This window comes from Pinus tabuliformis, chromosome Q (assembly GCF_031772625.1).
Source record: "Pinus tabuliformis cultivar Carrire ecotype Pingquan chromosome Q, CPIR1, whole genome shotgun sequence".
NCBI lineage: Eukaryota > Viridiplantae > Streptophyta > Pinopsida > Pinales > Pinaceae > Pinus > Pinus tabuliformis.
The window spans coordinates 47,109,973-47,128,419 of NC_142296.1; the positions used below are offsets into that span (position 1 = coordinate 47,109,973).

Sequence of the window (18,447 nt, forward strand, 5' to 3'; positions counted from 1 at the left end):
TTCAACATTTACCAACGCAGATGAAGTCAAGATGGACATCAAGAACAACATGGAGAGGCTCTTTCCCTCTCTGTCTCCCTTGCAAAATTGAGGTGGATCGAAACCATCGAGCATCCCATACTTATTTGCAATGTAGTTTCTGCATGTGTTTGTGTTATTGTTGATGGTAGTGTCCAGAAATATTTTAGAATCTAACGAAGAAGAGCCCAATCAAATCAAACTATTGTCCTTGTAAAATTGAAAAATATTTTTATTTTATCCATCGTAAAATTGAAAAATATTTTTATTTTATCCATCGTAAAATTGAAAAATATTTCTAAAATTCTGAATATTTCCAAAATCTACACCACATAAATACTTATACACCCTATCAAAAACATAATACATTAATACTCAAATTTTAGTAACCATTAACAATATTCTGACCCTTAATTGACCCAAAAATGCATTCTACATTCTAGTATGACCTCTATCTGTAAATATGTTAAGTCCTTTAAAAATAATAAAAATAATTTTAACCAACTCAAAATATTAACTTAAATCTTAATAGCATAAATATGTGTTTAATAATTATTTTATCATATAAATAAAATTGAATAGATCATAAAATTATCTTTCCCCATTAAAATTCAAAATAAAAGTTTTGCAACAGTGACGTGATTTCGAGGCCCATGATAGATACAGCGTTAAATAAATATAATCTGATAATATTCTTTGAAATCGTCATGCTGGACAGCGTGGGTCTGTTGGAAGCTTCCCGGTGATCTTCGCTGGGCGATTAGACAATGATTGGAGCATGGGCTTAACTCTCTTCTTTTTTATTTCTATGACTCATCTCCCCCGAAGAACTCTCAGGATTTTAGACGGAATGAGAGAGCGTTGTTGTCGGATAATGATAGCAAGCGCCGACTCCTACGGTTATAGATGAGCTTCCACGATTTTTGATGATGACAGCTTCGCCTGCAACGGCTTAGTAAAGGAGTCTGACACGACACGCGGCCAGAGGAGCAAAGCAAAATACATTGCATGCTTGGATTAATGCAGGAGTGACTCTGAAAATGTAAACCCTATTTTCCAATTCTTCTCTTTCGATGTAATTTCGGTAAGGAAAAAACACCAATTTTTGGTAAACTTTCCCATCCAATAAACAAGCGTACTGGACAGTCAGTTTGTGGGTTTTCCAGGTATCCGCATTGCACCCGGTCATGTAAGACTAGTGGTTTATTGGATTTTTTCAAATTGATTTGTTTTTATAATTCATTTTCGGTTAAGAGGGTAGCCTGAAAGTTATGAAAATTTTGGTTATATTTAGAGAAAATTTGCAAAGGATTTTTGTAAATCCAAATTATAGTTGTTAAACTTCAAAATTTTAGGTGTTTTAGAGCGCTGAATCCATTTCCACCATCAAAAACACCATTCAAACACTACTTTTACAAGATTTTTTGAAATTTTTTTGCCCAGATTCCGGACACTTTTGGCTATCCGGTTGGTTAGACGACTCCCCTCCCTTTACGTAGAGGTATTTTAGTTCAATACAATAGGAATTTCTTTAATCAGAGATATTTTAGTTCAATACAAAGGAAAATGTGTAATTTAAAAATTATTAATAATTTTAAAAAATTAATATAATTTAAAAATAAAATATTTTAATATTTATATTAAATTATATCTAGATATTATTTGCATTATACATAAAATATTTCAATATGTATGTTAAATATTAACTAAAATATTGCAACATTTATATAGAAATTTTATGGGTATATGTTTTCTATTTTTATTATAAGATTTGTATTTAATAATATATTAACAACAACAAAAAAACATTTTAATACAAACAATGTTTGCCATTACATATATATAAGTAAATATATGATTCTATCGGGTATTGGATAGAGGGTGATTCTATGTTGTGTTAAGGCACTTGATGTGAAGTGATTGGTTCCTACCAAGCTAAAAAAAGTAAATGAACATTAAAATATATATATATATAAAACATTTTTCCTATAAATTATTTACAAGAAATATATAATTTTTTTAATGCTCACTATAAAGTTTATATATATAATACATAATCTATTCAGTGTTGAAAAAAATAAAATCTTTAAATAAAATTTTAGTAATTTAGGAGTTGTTGTTAGTGCGATTTTTTGGACTTTCAAGTGCCGGAATCTAGTGGAAAATTTGAGGTGAAATCTTGATTGATTTGTGTTATTTAAATTGATTTTTTGATTGGATTCAACACCCTAAAAAACTCCTAGGGCACTTCAATTGTGCAAGGGTTACCCATCAAATTTGTGATTTCAATAAATACTCACTGGATTATAGAAAAGTTATACTGAAAAAACCACCAAAAAAAACTTTAAAAAATTACACAAAAACAACTCGATTAAATTTTAACAATTAGATTTAAATAAAACCATAAAATATTCCACCTAAATATGGACTATTTGATATTATATTTATTTATAAATAAAATAAACTAAAACCAACCACCTTTTTTCTATCCTCGACCCAAAATTCTGGAACTTTGATATCATATTTTATTTTTATAAAAAAGCTGTTTTCTGCGACGCCTAGGTGCGCCTCTTGGTGTAATTAATGCCATAAAAATAAACAAATAATTGTTTTTGATCCATTTTTAACGTTTAGCGCAGAGCAGACAAGACTTTGCACCGACCACAAAATTTCCAACGTAACCTGGTGGGGACGGGGGACGACATGCGTTTCACGACATTGGTAACTCAAAAAAAAGCAGTGGGGACGGCTTGCGTTTCACGACAGAGACATTATAAATCAAAGGGAAATTTACAGTAAAAAGCCGTTGAGGATTAATAATATATATATATATATATATTGCAGACCTATAGAGTCCTGCCGGGGCAGGTATCGTCGGAAGCTTCCTGGCGACTTCGTAGGCGTTTATTTTATTTATATGATTCATGCTCTCCCCTGCATACCACTTGTATTCATATTCCTTCAATTGATTCACTCAAAAGGAAGCCATTTGTGGAGATTATATCTTCATCCGTTAGACACAGGATTTCTAATTAGGGCTGAAAGCTTTCAGTGGCCTCTGAAACAAGAAAACTCCGGTAGCTTATACCTTTCTTCACCTTTGGTTGCTTTACCTTTTGATGATCCAAAGTCGTAGACCAAATATTTGCAGTGAGATCTTTGAATTTGATAATAATGTATTTTCCAAAGCTTGTAAACTGCATAAATGGAGGCCAGAAATCTGCAAACGGCTCACAGCGGAGTCGTTCCAAATCCTCCGCCACCGGCAGCAGTAGGCGTCCGACAAACGAATCGCCTCCTTCCTTGAGGCCACGGAAGACTTCGACATCTCTGCAAATCGACGAAAGCGACAGCGACAAGGACAGGATGGAGAGGGTCTCTCCGTCTCGATCCCCGTCGCCCCTGCCGACCACTGAAGGGGAGCTGCAGTTGGCGTTCCGGAAATTCGACGCGAATGGCGACGGTAAGATCTGTTGGTCGGAGCTGGGTATGCTCATGACATCCCTCGGTACCTCTGTAACCGACGACGAGCTCCAAGCTATGGTGAGCATGGTCGATTCCGACGGCGACGGTTTCATTGATTTCTCAGATTTCGTGGAGCTCAACACTTTCGCTGTGGACGACCCACGGGAGGTTGAGGAGATGAAGAGTGCCTTCGGGATCTTCGATTTCGACGGCAACGGGCTCATCTCCGCCGATGAACTTCTCAGGGTTTTCCACAACTTGGGAGAGCGATGTTCCGTGGAAGATTGCCGGAATATGATCGCAGGAGTCGACTCCAACGGCGACGGATACGTGAGCTTCGACGAATTTATTATCATGATGACGGCTTCCGCTTAATCTGGTTAGTCAAGCGGCCTTACACGACACGGCACGAGTGAGTGGGAACAAGAAAACAAAACAAAAGACGTAAACTCTAATTTTCTTAGGGGTCGGTAGAGGAGAGGAATAGATTTATGTGTAATTATTGACTTTGAGAATGTAAACCGTATTTCTGCCATTCCTCGTTGTTGCATGTAAAGAGACTGGCGACATCTTTGATGATAATCACGACAAAAAAAAATATGTATTTTTCTGGTTTTTTATATGGTATTATCATGCTAAAATAAAACCTATGGTCTACTGAACTATCGATTTTGCAAGTTTCGATTTTTAACGAACTTATCATTAAGGATATGATATTTTTTCAGGTTTACCAAGGCACTAATTTAAAATAGGTTTAAATAATTGAAATTGTATTTTTGATATAAAATGATTTTTTAAAATCTATATAACCAATTGATAATTCAGGTTTATAATTTTAAAAATTTGTTTATTTTTTTAATCAAATTTTAAATAAAAATAATAAAAAATTCTAATTCTAAAAATTATTTTTAATTTTATAATTCCTAAAATGTTATAATTAAAAAATAAAACAACAATCGATTTTTAAAAATATATTACCGTTAGAAACTAAAACAATATATTGTATTTCAAATTATCTTTAAAAAATTAATTAAGGGTAGAGATATAAAAATATATTAAAAAAACAACTTTAAGGGTAGAGATATAAAAATATATTAAAAAAACAACTTATATTAACTAATTGAAAACTAAAATTATATTTAAAAACAATTTAGGTAGAAAATCCACAAAATTCTTATTTACTAATATGAGTAATCTGAAATATACTTTTTTCTTAAATAAAGAGAGAATTTAACTACTAGATATAGGGGAATAGGAAGAGAAATAAAAGCACAATTATATAATAAAAACACATTCTTTTTCTAGGGAACCCAAGTGGGAAAATGTTCTTGACGATAATTTTATTAATAGAAAAAACTCATCTCTTAGGAAACACAATTGTTTCAATCTCAAAGACACACTTGTCTTTCCCGCTTGTTCTAAGCTTGAAACATGTGCAAGATTGTCGATCACTGCTACCCTCTACCAACCTGTGTACAAACTTTTCTTTTACACTCTTTCTCTCACAAGCTCGCACATACAAACATGTGCAACTTGCTCACAAACTCATGAACTTTATTATCTTGTCTCACGAACTAGTGCTTAACTGTTGATGCAACTAGTCCTATTTCAAGTCAACCACTTGATACTCAATCACTTGTGTTTCTACTCAATTAATTCACACTAGAAAATCAAGAACTCAACTTTCAATTTCAATACATCAATTAATTGCAACCTAACTTGTCCTAATTTTTAGGGACACTCCTAAATTTTAGGAACTCGAGCATGCACAAGAAGGAAGTTGAATTTGCATGTTTGAGTTAAGGCACAAATCAAGGAATCAATTTCTCACTACTATTTTCAACACTCCCTCTTAGCCAGGAAGGGATTCCTGGAAGAACCCCATCCACCTGGATTTGTCTCCAACACTACAATGTACTTCACTACTACACTGCTCCCTCTGAGCTAGAAAGCTTCCATACTCTCTTTTGTGAAACGTGCTTTGAAGACCTATTCTTTCCTGCAATACTCTGTGATTCCACACTCTATCACTATCAAAGATCACAACTCCTTTTGCATCACTTAACTTTGGCTCACTGATTTGCAATACTCTGTGAGTCCACACTCTGTCACTATCAAAGATCACAACTCCTTTTGCGTCACTTAACTTTGGCTCACTGATTTTCCCACTAGCAGGCCTCTAGCTCCACTAAGAATTATGCTCATTGGATCTTCTGGATCTACCCTCTTATCAGTGGTTTGGACATCTACAACCAAGTGAACTAGGGCTCCACAACTCTACCTCCTAACAACTCATTAGTTCTTCAATTATCACTATACATGAGGACTTCAACAACGTTGGCTTCTCACAGTAGATAAGTATATTTATGCACTACATACTCGCCCATGTGAAACATTGTTCACAATTGTGTTTGTTAACGATACTTTGTTTCCTTCAAATAGTCTCTTAGCTGCTCCAAGATCATTTTCATAAAGCCTTCTAGATCTGCGCACTTGTACACCTTCTATTCACTTCAGAATGTTGAACCTAGGGCACACAAATTTGCCCTGTCACAATGACACATCAACCCTATTGTAACTCTCTTCAAGTCCTCCAAAAGTGCCTACATGCAATCAACTCTTTGACTCATCTAGGGCTTGCAAATCAACCACTAACAATCCATGCACTTCTTGTTCTTAGGATGCTTCAGAAAAATATTTTTTCTCCTTGATTGTATCTGCTGCTCCCATGTAGAAAATCCATGAAATTCTAAAATACTAATATGAGCAATCTGAAATATAAATTCTTCTCAAATAAATACAAAACTTCTCTACTAGATAGAGAAATACACCATAAAGACACATTGCTTTTCTAGAAAACCCAATTAAGGAAATCCTATGCTTAATGAGAATTTTATTGATAAAAAAAATTGAGCAATTGATCTCTTATAAAATAGAACTCTTTCAATCTATTTAATGATATATCATATTTGAAAAACAATTTACACTAACCAATTTTATATAAAGTAATTCACATTAATGAATTTTATATAAGAATTATATTGAATTTGAAAATATGATGTATGTTATGTTAAAGGATATGATATTTATTATAAAATAATTGAAAATAAAAAGATTTAATATCAAAATTTATGAATTTTTTATATATGTGGTATAAATCAATTATGTACTTTTTATATAGTGTGTTTAGGTGGAAAAAATGAATTATCTTATTTGTGGAGTTTAGATAATGTTACTAGTGAGGTAGAAGGATATGCTCTCTTCTAATGAGGTCTAGATTTTTCTCAACACATTTAGAAGTTAATTATAGTAATAGATTCAAAGGCCATTATCTTAGATATCTATTTTGTCTTCCCTCCTCCTTACCTTACTCTTAAATTCCATTCTCAATCATATTAGAATGCATGTGAAGCAATCCCCTCATTGTGAATAAGAAGGTGACTCACCACCCCATTCCTTGAACATGACAAGTGACATTGGTGGATGAATGACGCATTCAGTTTAAATAATTGACAAGGAACAAGATGGAGACCAAGGTGTGTGGCCTACATTAGGGTCATTAATGTGAATTACGAGTTAGGAGGGTAGAGACAATACCCACATATGTGGAGTTCATTATTGTGGATGTTAATCATGACAAGGTAGATCTAAGGAAGGAGCCCCACTTGTGAGGATATGGGAATTACACCTAGGAACCTTGGATATCTTTTGAATCTTCTATATAGAGTTGGTGAAGGCACTTTTTTGTGGTTGAAGCTTGAAGGTGCTACATTTTCTAGTGTCAAGGGTCAGATTGTTGATGTTTCTTATTTTTTTTGTTGAGAGGAGTTTAGGGCTTCTATGGTAAGAAAGAGTACATTGGAGGATATATGTGAGAATAACGGTGAAGATTCTAAGTTTATTGGTGTCTAGGGTATGCAAGTTACCAAAATTCGTGGAACATAATGGCATAGTATAGGGGCTAGTAGGAACCTTCATTTTTTTGTTCATGCCTTTGCAATTGATTTACTTTTCCTTAGATTTTTATCCCATTATCTCAATTTTGGTGGAGGACTTTGTCATAGCCCCACACAATGACTTGATCACTTTGGGTACTATTAGGCTTTTGTTTCATGAATTTGACATAGGTGTTGGTTTATTCCCTTCACTCTTATGGACAAGCAAGTTTAGCATGAAGTTCTTCATTTCTTTGTGGTGCATTCAATATCAATTATGGTACCTTAGTACACATTTTCATACTTTAGTAAATTGGAAAAGGGAATCTTACTAGAAGTACATTTTGAGGATGCCCTTTGCTCATTGTATGTCAATGATGAATTCTTCCCATTACTAAGAGATTTAATTTTTCAAGAGTTCTAGGAGAAATTGTTTCATTTGCACCAAGGAAAATTTAAAAAATGGAAGTTTATATTAAAGTTTAAAAATATTGGCAAATCTTACTTATCATAATATGCAAATTGTAAAATGTTTAATGATATTTTTGTAAAAATATATAAATTTCTAGTAATTTTGTATTAGTTCATATAGAAAATTGTACTATAAAATTTGAGCTAATTATTTAAAAAATAAATAAAAATAAAAAATAAAAATAAAAAAATAAAAAATTAATCACTATTTATTTTTTGGAAAAACCATACAAAATTATCTCACTTACCAATATTAACTCCTTAAACTTTTCCAGATTTATAACTCAAATACAACCAATCAACCACTATAATTTCTACACAATGCACATCCTAACCAAACAAAAATTAAAGCTTCAACAGACAACATCAACAACGTTAGACTCCAATACAATGAGATATCACTTACTACTAACAACTTTCGACTCCAATACAATGAGATGTAACTTACTGTTGATGGAAAACACTTCTTTGTTTTTCAGGCATAACTCTGTTAATGGAACTCAGTTTCCTCTAATAGAGTTAAATTCCCCCGATATAAATATGATGCAAGTCCCCTTTGATAAAGAGGGAGATTCCACTATTTAAAAGTACTTTGCATGGAAGTTTTGGTTTGTTTAATTTTAAGGGTCTATTATCATGTATACCTTTTTGCTACTGATGTTATGTCAATTCTCCTATCAACCTGAATAGTAGGCGGAGGATGGGCACTTAAGCCCAATTTTTATACATTTAATATAATGTTTTTCTTTTATTTAAATATGGATTTTATTAATACACATACAAATTTCTAAGTTATAATTAAAAAAATAATAATGTTTATTTTGTATTAATATTTATTTTAATTATGTAATATTATTTTATCGGGCCTCACCATTTCGATGGTGAGGACTGGCAGGGTGCGTAGTACACTCGACTAATAAGGCCGCCATCGGCTTGACTGTTAAGGAGAGGCCCGGTAGGGGCTCTTCGCCCGGTGAAAAGATGGGGGGGCAGCGATCTTTTCTCGAGGGGAATATGTCTTTTATCGAAGTAGAGGACAGGCACTCTCCCGTTATATCCGACCAAGTAATCCTGGTATGGTACGCTATTTCAAGTTAGCAGAAAATGCATATACTATATATGTAATTACGCTTTAGCGTCGTATTATAAAAGGTAAATTTATAATTTTGTAATGACACTTAAATTTAAGTTTTTTTTGTTTTTGTCTTTTTTGAATATGAGAATATTATCAAATTAAAAAATATTAATAATGATGATGGTGGTGGTGGTTAACGTCCATTGAGACCAAACTTTGGTCTATCGGACCTAAAGAAACGAATTATTTAGTTTGATTTAAGATTTTATTCCTCTACTCAAAAAGCTTGCAGAGAAGCCTCTCGAGCTCACTGTAATTTTGACAATGTAAAAGGCTAGGAAGGTCAATATTGCAACAAAGATTTTGAAACTGAGATCTAATGTGGTTGTATGCAGGACACTCTAAGAGGAAGTGATTTTCATCCTCGATGTTCGTATTCTCACAGAGATGGCAGAACCTTTCTATCCATGGTGTTTTAGGAACTGCCCAACGACCCGTTTCACTATGGAGCTCAGAAGAGTTCGTTCTAATCTTGGCTATATTAATTTTCTTCTTTGAGCTAGTTAAAACAGAGAGATGCTTTTGATCTTCTAGGGTGGGGTTGATGACCTCCTTATAATATCTTAATTTTCTTTTAGTTGCTAAATCTTTCTCACACCACATTTTTTCTTTGAACTTAGAAGTAACAATATTTTATGTTATTAATGTTTTGCAATGCAATATTCTCGTCGATCTCCCAATGGTTTAACCAGGCCCTGGTGTCTTTATACCAACCTCGTTTGAGCCTTAGGTGGTTTTGGCTGGAATTTAAAGCTAGCTTAGGAAGTCTATGGTCTCCTGTGTTATTGAGTTTGTGCTTGTGCAACAGAAGCCTAGTCATAGCTAGGCTCTCGATAAGGGAAAGACCCACTTCTATAAGGAGAATAGGATAGGGTGTGTTGCTTTTAATTTCGAGGTTATACGTTATAAAATGCTTCTGGGTTTGCTCAATCTTTCTCCAGGATTCTCTAGAGATGCTACAACCCCAAACCTCACATCCATATAAGATAACCGGAGTGACTAAAGTTTCAAAGAGGAACTTCTTTCTATCCCACATTACGAGGTTTGTCATTTTACAATTATTTTCATGACCAAAATAAGCTTTCCATCCCCATTAATCCTTTTCTCAATGCTATAGTTCCAGTTGAGCTTGTGATGAATATCAATTCCTAGGTACTTGTAGGAAGACACTTCCTCCAAGTTACTATTGTCATACATAAAATTAACGTAAGTTTCCTTCTTGGATTTGATAATCATAACTTTTGTTTTGTCAGTGTTAACAACCATACCCATGGTAGAGCAGAAATCCTTAAGAAGTATAAGTTGCTTATCAAGATCAGATGGGCACCTTGCGAGAAGAACAATATCGTCAGTGTAGAGAAGAAAGATGATGACTATCCCAGCTAAGATCGTGCCAGCACATCCTGCTTCCTTTAAACAACCTTCTAGCTTGTCAATGTAAATGCCAAATAGGGTAGGGAAGAGGGGGCAACCTTGTTTAACTCCGATATTACATTTAATATCTTTCGACCACCCCTCATTGCTCTTTAACTTGGCAATTACATTCTCGTACAACCTTATAGCAGCAACTCTCAACTCAAAAGGAACCTTTAGCTTAATTATAAATATTAATAAAAAGTAATTTAATATTGGTTATGAATAATTTGTTTAATTTCATTTTTAATCACTTTTTCTTTTTTAGTATAAGGAAGATGTGTAATTCCTCCATTATTAAGTATAGAGTTGATTTATGAAATTTAAAATAATATAGAGTTCATTTTAATTTAAACATATAAATAAATATTTCAAAAAGAATATTAATAACAAAAGAGTATGAAGCACAAATAAAATATTTTAATATCTATATTAAATAATATAACTTTATATCAAATTTAACTATATATTTAAAATATAAAATAATTGAAAAAAATAGAATTTATTTATTATATTAAAAATATAAAATTATTGAAAAAAAAATGGAATTTATTTATTATTTTAAAAAGTTTTGGCATATACTTTAAATAAAATATCATAATATTAAATTCAAATATATAAAATATACAGATTAAATAATATTTTAAATTATTTCAATATTGATTTCATATATAAAGTGGATAGAAATAAAAACAAAAACAAATTTTTTTGTTTATTAATATTAAACCATAAATCAAATATTTTAATATACTTTATATATATATATATATATATATATATATATATTTCTCTTTTTTCTTATTTAAATTTTATATTTTATATAATACTTCATAATAGAAAATTTTCCAATATTAAAGAATATCAATATTAAAATTTAATATGCACATTAATTAAAATATTTGAATATCAAATAAATAAATATGAAAGAAAGAAAGAAAGAAATTATTTTAAAGTCTACAAGGCTAAAGATAGCCTATGGGACAGATTGCTTCTTCATCTGCTTGATGTATTCGGCCCTTTTTCTGTGAAGCTTCACAATAAATGCTCCCAGCTTCTCAACAAACCCCTCGCTAAATAGATTATCCCAAGAGCTAGCTGCCAGCATATCTGCATAACTTTCCTTGTTGGCTTTGAAGGCCTCACATTCTAAAATGAAATGTTTTTCTATTTCCACTTTTTCGGAAGAACAAAAAATGCATACCCTTTCCTCCCACACTTCCTTTGGCCTTTTCCAACGCCCCGTTTAACAACGGAGTTGATGAGAATTAGTCCTTAACTGAGCAATAAGAATTTTCCAAGAGATATTGGCCTCTATGTATGCTTTTGGTTGATGATTATGAGTGGGATTAAACACTTCAATATAGTAATTTTTCTTTCTTCCTAGCTCCTTATCCCAAGTACTTTTGTGGAACTTTTCCATAACAAAAGCTTTTATCTCTTTGTTGTTTATGGGACACGCGTTCAAGCAAATACCCCATTTACTAAATCATTTGTTATTTTGCGGCATCCAAGTTTGTTTGGTGTTGCACAATCTATCATTAAAGACAACCTTAGGCCATCTACCCTCTTCCATTTGCTCATTTTTTTTTAAATACCTTATGACTCACACCATAGTAATTGCATCAATAGGAGCAGTCCCTATTTCACTTAACAAGATATCATACGGAACTGCACTTCTAATCATAAATTTGTTTGTAATCAAACACCTCTGAATTTTCTCAATTTGTCTCCACTGCATATCGGAGGTACTGCTAGCCCACAGTTCACAACCATAGAGAATCATTGGAATCACTAAAAGCCCAAAAAGAGTTTGAGTGGTCTTCCAGTCCCATAACTCTGCCTCTCTACACCTATTTTGAAAAGCATAAAATGCTTTCCAACCCCCCAAAGTTCTTTTCTTTCTACAACCATTCCAGCTTAGATTTTTGTTGAAGTGAATCCCGAGGTATTTGTAATCCGCAACTTCTTCCAGAATGTTGCCTTCAAAGTAGAACTTATGCTCGTTATGTTTTCTTTTCTTAGAGAAGACCACTACTTTCTTTTTGCTGATATTGACTTGCATCCCCACACTTCTACAAAAATGCTCAAGGGAATGTAATTTCTCTTGCAAACCAAGAGCTGATTTAGCAATCAAAATAAGGTCATCTGCATACAAAAGAAGCCTATAAAAAACTTGCACAAATAGATACCATCACCCCCTTGCGAATTTAACCACTCCTCAATCTTGTCGATATATAAACCAAAAAGGGTAGGAGACATTGGGCAACCTTGCTGACCTCGATATCACTTCTAAAACTTTCAGAAATGCTTGCTGAAGTTCTAATTTTGACTTTCACATCTTCATACAGCCTATGCACAACTTTTCTCAAATGTTTAGGAACCCCAAGTTCCTCCATTCTCTACCAAAGTTTATCCCTAGGAACCGAGTCAAACGCTTTTCTGAAATCAACAAAGCAACAAAAGACTTCTTCCTTTTTCTCCCAAACATTTTCAATGATGTGCCTTAAAGTTATGCAATGATCAACTGTGGAATGTCTAGGTCTAAAACCTGCTTGCCCTTTAGCATGCTTATCTCTTTCTTCTGCCCACTTGCTAATTTTTTTTTCTAGCATGCTTCCAAATGCTTTGCAAACAAAGGGTTTATCATTATAGTCCTATAATTGGAGGGATTATTGACATCATTGCTCTTGAAAAGAGGTATTTCCAGACTAGTTGACCAATCTGTGGGGAGCCCTTGTTGTATGATGTTGTTGAAGATTTTTGTAATGTGAGGTGCAAGAATCTTTGAGCCCCACTTTAGATATTCTGCTTGGAGTTTAGGTAAGTCTTTTACTTTTCCAACACCCAACTTCTTGAAACCCATCTCTACCTCTTGTACGATGAAGAGTTCAGTATCAATGTTGACCAAGGGGGAGTTATGTATGTGAGAGAGATATTTTATTCTATTATGTGCTTCCCAGTTGAGGATATGGTAAAATGTATAATTTATTCAATGCTTAATATGGAGTTAATATATAATACTTTAGAAAGTGATTAATAACCAAAAAAACATAAATGTGTATATATGTATAAAGATGTTTTCTATTTCTCAACATGAGAGAGATGTTGTAAAAACCTCTGGGTTAAATGTGCATAAGAAAAAAAGCATAATAGGAACAGAAATACCATAAACATATCAACCATCAAAATCCATATATACATCAGTACATTTGCACATGAAAATCAAGGGAATAAATTTTTTTCATTAATAAATGCAATGAACCAACCGGAGATGAGACTACCATGTTCCACCTGACCATAGATTTGTTGAGCCAAGTCTCTCTTCATCCAATCACCCTCGTGCCATATTCCAAGCATGAATGTGGGATCTCATAGAACACATCAATCAAAACTCATCGAGGGCTTCCAGAGGCCACCCACCTCAACCCATCAAACAGTGATTCCACCTCACAGTCGGACATCACCAAAAACAATCATCAGATTGGTCTCCATCCAAGCCTTCCAGGGCTTCCAAAGCGTTTGTCCAACCAAGGCTTCTAGAACTAGTAACTCAACCCACAGCTTATATAGGGCTTCCAGAGCGTTTGTCCAACCAAGGCTTCCAGAACTAGTAACTCAACCCACAGCTTATACACGGCTTCCAGAGCGTTTGTCCAACCAAGGCTTCTAGGACTAGTAACTCAACCTGCCAAGGGCTTCCACAGCGTTTGTCCAACCAGGGGTTCCAGGACTAGTAACTCAACCCAAGTTGTTACAGGGCTTCCAGAGTGTTTGTTCAACCAAGGCTTCCAAGACTAGTAACTCAACCCAAGCTATGGAAAAATGAGAACCAACCAAAACAAAGCAATGAAATTAAACCCATAATCATCATGGCTATCCAGGAAATGGCAAGGCTAGGAAATCCACTGTCAATCTTGGCCATCCTCCATGCCAATGATAGATCATAACCAAAAAACCACATGCATGTGCCATGCATGCCAAAACTAGTGAAGAAATCATACATGTAACTCGATACCTACAAGAAAATTTGATGTAGCTGCTGATGCTGATGCCTTCTTGCTCCAAGAATACAAGTATGTCGCACCCTCCAAGAGTGCTCCAAGAAAACTCTAAGTAACCAAGTGTATGAGAGAGAGAGAGATAATAATGGGAGAGCTCCATAACTGAACTGGCCAAGTCTTGCCCACTAATCCTCATAAGCCTTTTTATTAATGAGGCCTCTATTTTCTTCATTTTCCATTATTTTCCTTCAATTTCATCCTCACATGCAAAATGTGACCTTTCACCTTCCTTTTCTCCTAATTTCCATTATTTCCATAAATAAATGTGACAAAATACCTTTTTTCCTCTTTAATGCCTTATCCATTGCCTTTGCCAATTTCCTTAGCCATAAACAACCAAATGAACACCCCCTAGGATGTCCTCCCCACCATTCAGCTTCGAACACATGTCCCAGTCTTCCGTGGTTATTGTTTTTAACATTTATTACATGGAATTTTCACCAGGGCTGTTACAGAACCCCCCCTTGGGGGACACCATCCTCGGTGTTAAATCACACATATACCTTAGCAACCTGCTGAAAGAAGACATACTGTTCATGGAGATTTATAACCCAGATCGATGCAGTATTTACAATGAAAGATCTACTAAAGACATAACATCATGAAAACATGACAACATACCGCATAGTGGAGCTTTATAACACAACTCATTACGGTATTTACAATGATCATCCTGCTTAAAAACTCATATGACATCATAACATCATGATAACATAACCACATGATAGCATAATAACATAACACCCATACCACATAGTGGATCCTTATAACATAGCTCATTACGGTATTTACATCCATACATGGGTGTACATATAACAACCTCATCAAAATATATATACCAAAACATATGCCAAATCATATACCAAACATATATCAATCATACACTAATCATCATATAGCATCTATCAAAACATCATAAGGCATATATCAATCACCATAAAGCATATACTAAACCACCATAAATCAAATACTAAACCATCATAAAGCAACTAGCAAACCACCATAAGCAACCACCATATCAAGCTGCTAATTCTTGTAGTTGATTTCAACTACCCAATCGGGCATGTTCATGATTCCTGTACTACGCACATAACTTCCATCAGTTTTAAAATAAATTAAAATAAATTCACATCATACCTCATTGGTAGCTCGTCAATAAGGTACATTTGAAATAATGTTCTCTTCCTATCACAATAAGTCAAACTAGCATATTTGACCAAATCAACATGTATAAAAATATCACATTAGGTTAGCTCAAAACATAACCATCAAAATCATAAATGAAAGGTAACCATCATAAATCAAAATCATAGATCACATGTAATCATCATAGACCACAATCATAAATCACATGCATACTAAAACCAAAATACAATACCAATACTTATCCTTTCATCAATCCTTAGATTCTACCTTCGTCTTTATTCCGTATGCACTTTGGATCAGTTGCTACACCCGACAAACACCCAATGCCTTCTCCTCAACCATGTGCATAGACACATAGTTTGCAACACCCGCATACAACCACACAGCATACCACACCATGCAATACATGCATCTACACTTGACATACAACACATACACCTACAGCCAGTATATACAATAAAATGCATCCATCTATACCCGATGTGCAATACCACCCAATACATGTCCCTACACAAAGTACAACACAACGAGTACACACACTGCAATTCCACGACTACATGATGTACATACATAATACCGTATGCCCATAACACAGCATGGGTGACATGCACACAATACCACACGTACACCAGTCCCATATGTACAACATGTACACAGTACCACTAGTACACCACACCACCTTCACAACATGTTCACAACACCACATGTACACGGCGCCACCTACACAACGTGTACACAACGCCACATGTACACTACACCATTGTACAACGTGTACACAATACCACATGTACACAGTACCACATGGACGATGCGTATGCGACACCATATGTACATAGCATCACATGCACGACATGTACACAGCACCACATGCTCATAGCACCATATGTACAACATGTACATGGCACCACATGCTCACAACACCACTTGTACAATCATGCACACAACACCATATGTACATAGCACCATATGTACAACATGCATGCAACACCACGTGTACATAGCACTGCATATCCAACATGTACATAGCATCATCCGTACACAACACTGCATGCACAGAGCACCATATGCACACACACCGCATATACATCATGAAGATAGTACAATATACAACACCACATATGAAATATTCGCACAACCTTATTTGTACCATCCTGTACTTAACATTGCAAAAATAACATGTACACATGCTATGTATACACAACACCACAAGTGCACACATCATAGATGCAACATGTACAACATATGCATAATAGTAGTACCACACATCCAAAACCACATTGTCCTTACCAAGAAGCCTTGCTTCCAGTATCTCATCCATGCTTATCCTAGCATGTCACAGACCACACTTCTTTCACTTTGTTGATGTATCCTTCAACATTACATGTCATAACATAGACATAGGCATAATATAGGTATACAATATCAAATCATATCCACATGATATTGACCTTGTATATTTGTCGTGACTACTCTTCCCAATTGATTCCTAGTAAGACCAGGAACCTCTTCATGTTGTTCTCCTGCATAAGCAATCATTCCTCCACAAGAATGATCCCTGACAACCCTGTTAGACAGTAACATAGATACATGGATACATACATATGTATATAAACGTTAGCATAAAACAATCATGATCCTGTCAGACAACGACATACATACATACATACATGTATACATATATAAACATCAACATAATCATGATCATAACAAAATTTCCAGATAACATAAGGTCAAGGTTAAGAGAACTTCCTTTATTCATGCATGATATTGAGAACAACAGTTCCCAACATATCCAAGGCATATGACACCTCTGATCCATTTACTTTACCTTTTCTAGTTACCTTTCTCATGTCTGCACTACTTTTGTCCATTTACCACAATGGACCCAACCAGTCCAACCGAATTTCATAGTCATACCTTCCGTTGTGCTTACTCATACACTGAGCTCCATCCAAGTCTTACATCAGTTGTTGGGTACCACATATCTCTCCTCGAGCTACATTAACTTTCTTCTTTCCCCAAACAATTCCCAAGGCTCAAAGCGTAAAAGGCAAGAATGAAAACAACAACAAGGAGAAAACCAATAACAACATGACTCCATAAACAAGGTGGCATAGCTATGCACCAGACATAATAAAACTTACAAATCAAGTGCAACTAACGCAAAAAACCAAAATCACAAGACTAACAACAAACACCATGACTCGATCCCCATGGTTCCGAGGGAAGCTCAACTAGAGCCTTCTTCAAGATTTCATGGCAACCTGTCTTTCCATGCAACTCCCTCCATCATGCTGCCATAAACACATAATTGTCAATGTATAATTAAGCATAATAATACGCCAATTACCTCATCTTATTGTGCCAAGCATGATTCTTGCAACCAAACACATCCATGTCATCTCTCAAGGGACTCCAATCCTTTAACAGATCCACCTGTAGCTAAGACTAACTAATATACCTGTCAAGTACATGTTGATGATTATAGCATGTATCCACATAATGTAAAACTATATTAAGGTTAATAAGGCCTCCTGTATGCAAAGAAATCATTCGTTTGGAATTAGGGATTCCAAACATAGCTAAAGGAATTCTTGTCCAATTCCTTTCTTTCACCTTTTTACCTTGCTATAAGAGAGTCTTACCATGTACTGTCACATCACACAATTGTTAGTTATATAAACACATCAATTATTACCTTGTCACACTAATACCAAGCATGTTCCCTACAACTACCCACACATGTCAACCACATGTTCCAAATATCAAGACAATCATATCTATCAATTTGAAATCAACCATT

At 34.5% G+C, this 18,447-nt stretch overlaps 1 pseudogene; it reads left to right on the forward strand.

Annotated features, from left to right (window-relative positions):
• Nucleotides 1-2,895: 2,895 nt before the first annotated feature.
• Nucleotides 2,896-4,101, forward strand: LOC149218228 (uncharacterized; annotated as a pseudogene).
• The last annotated feature ends 14,346 nt before the right edge of the window (nt 4,102-18,447 follow it).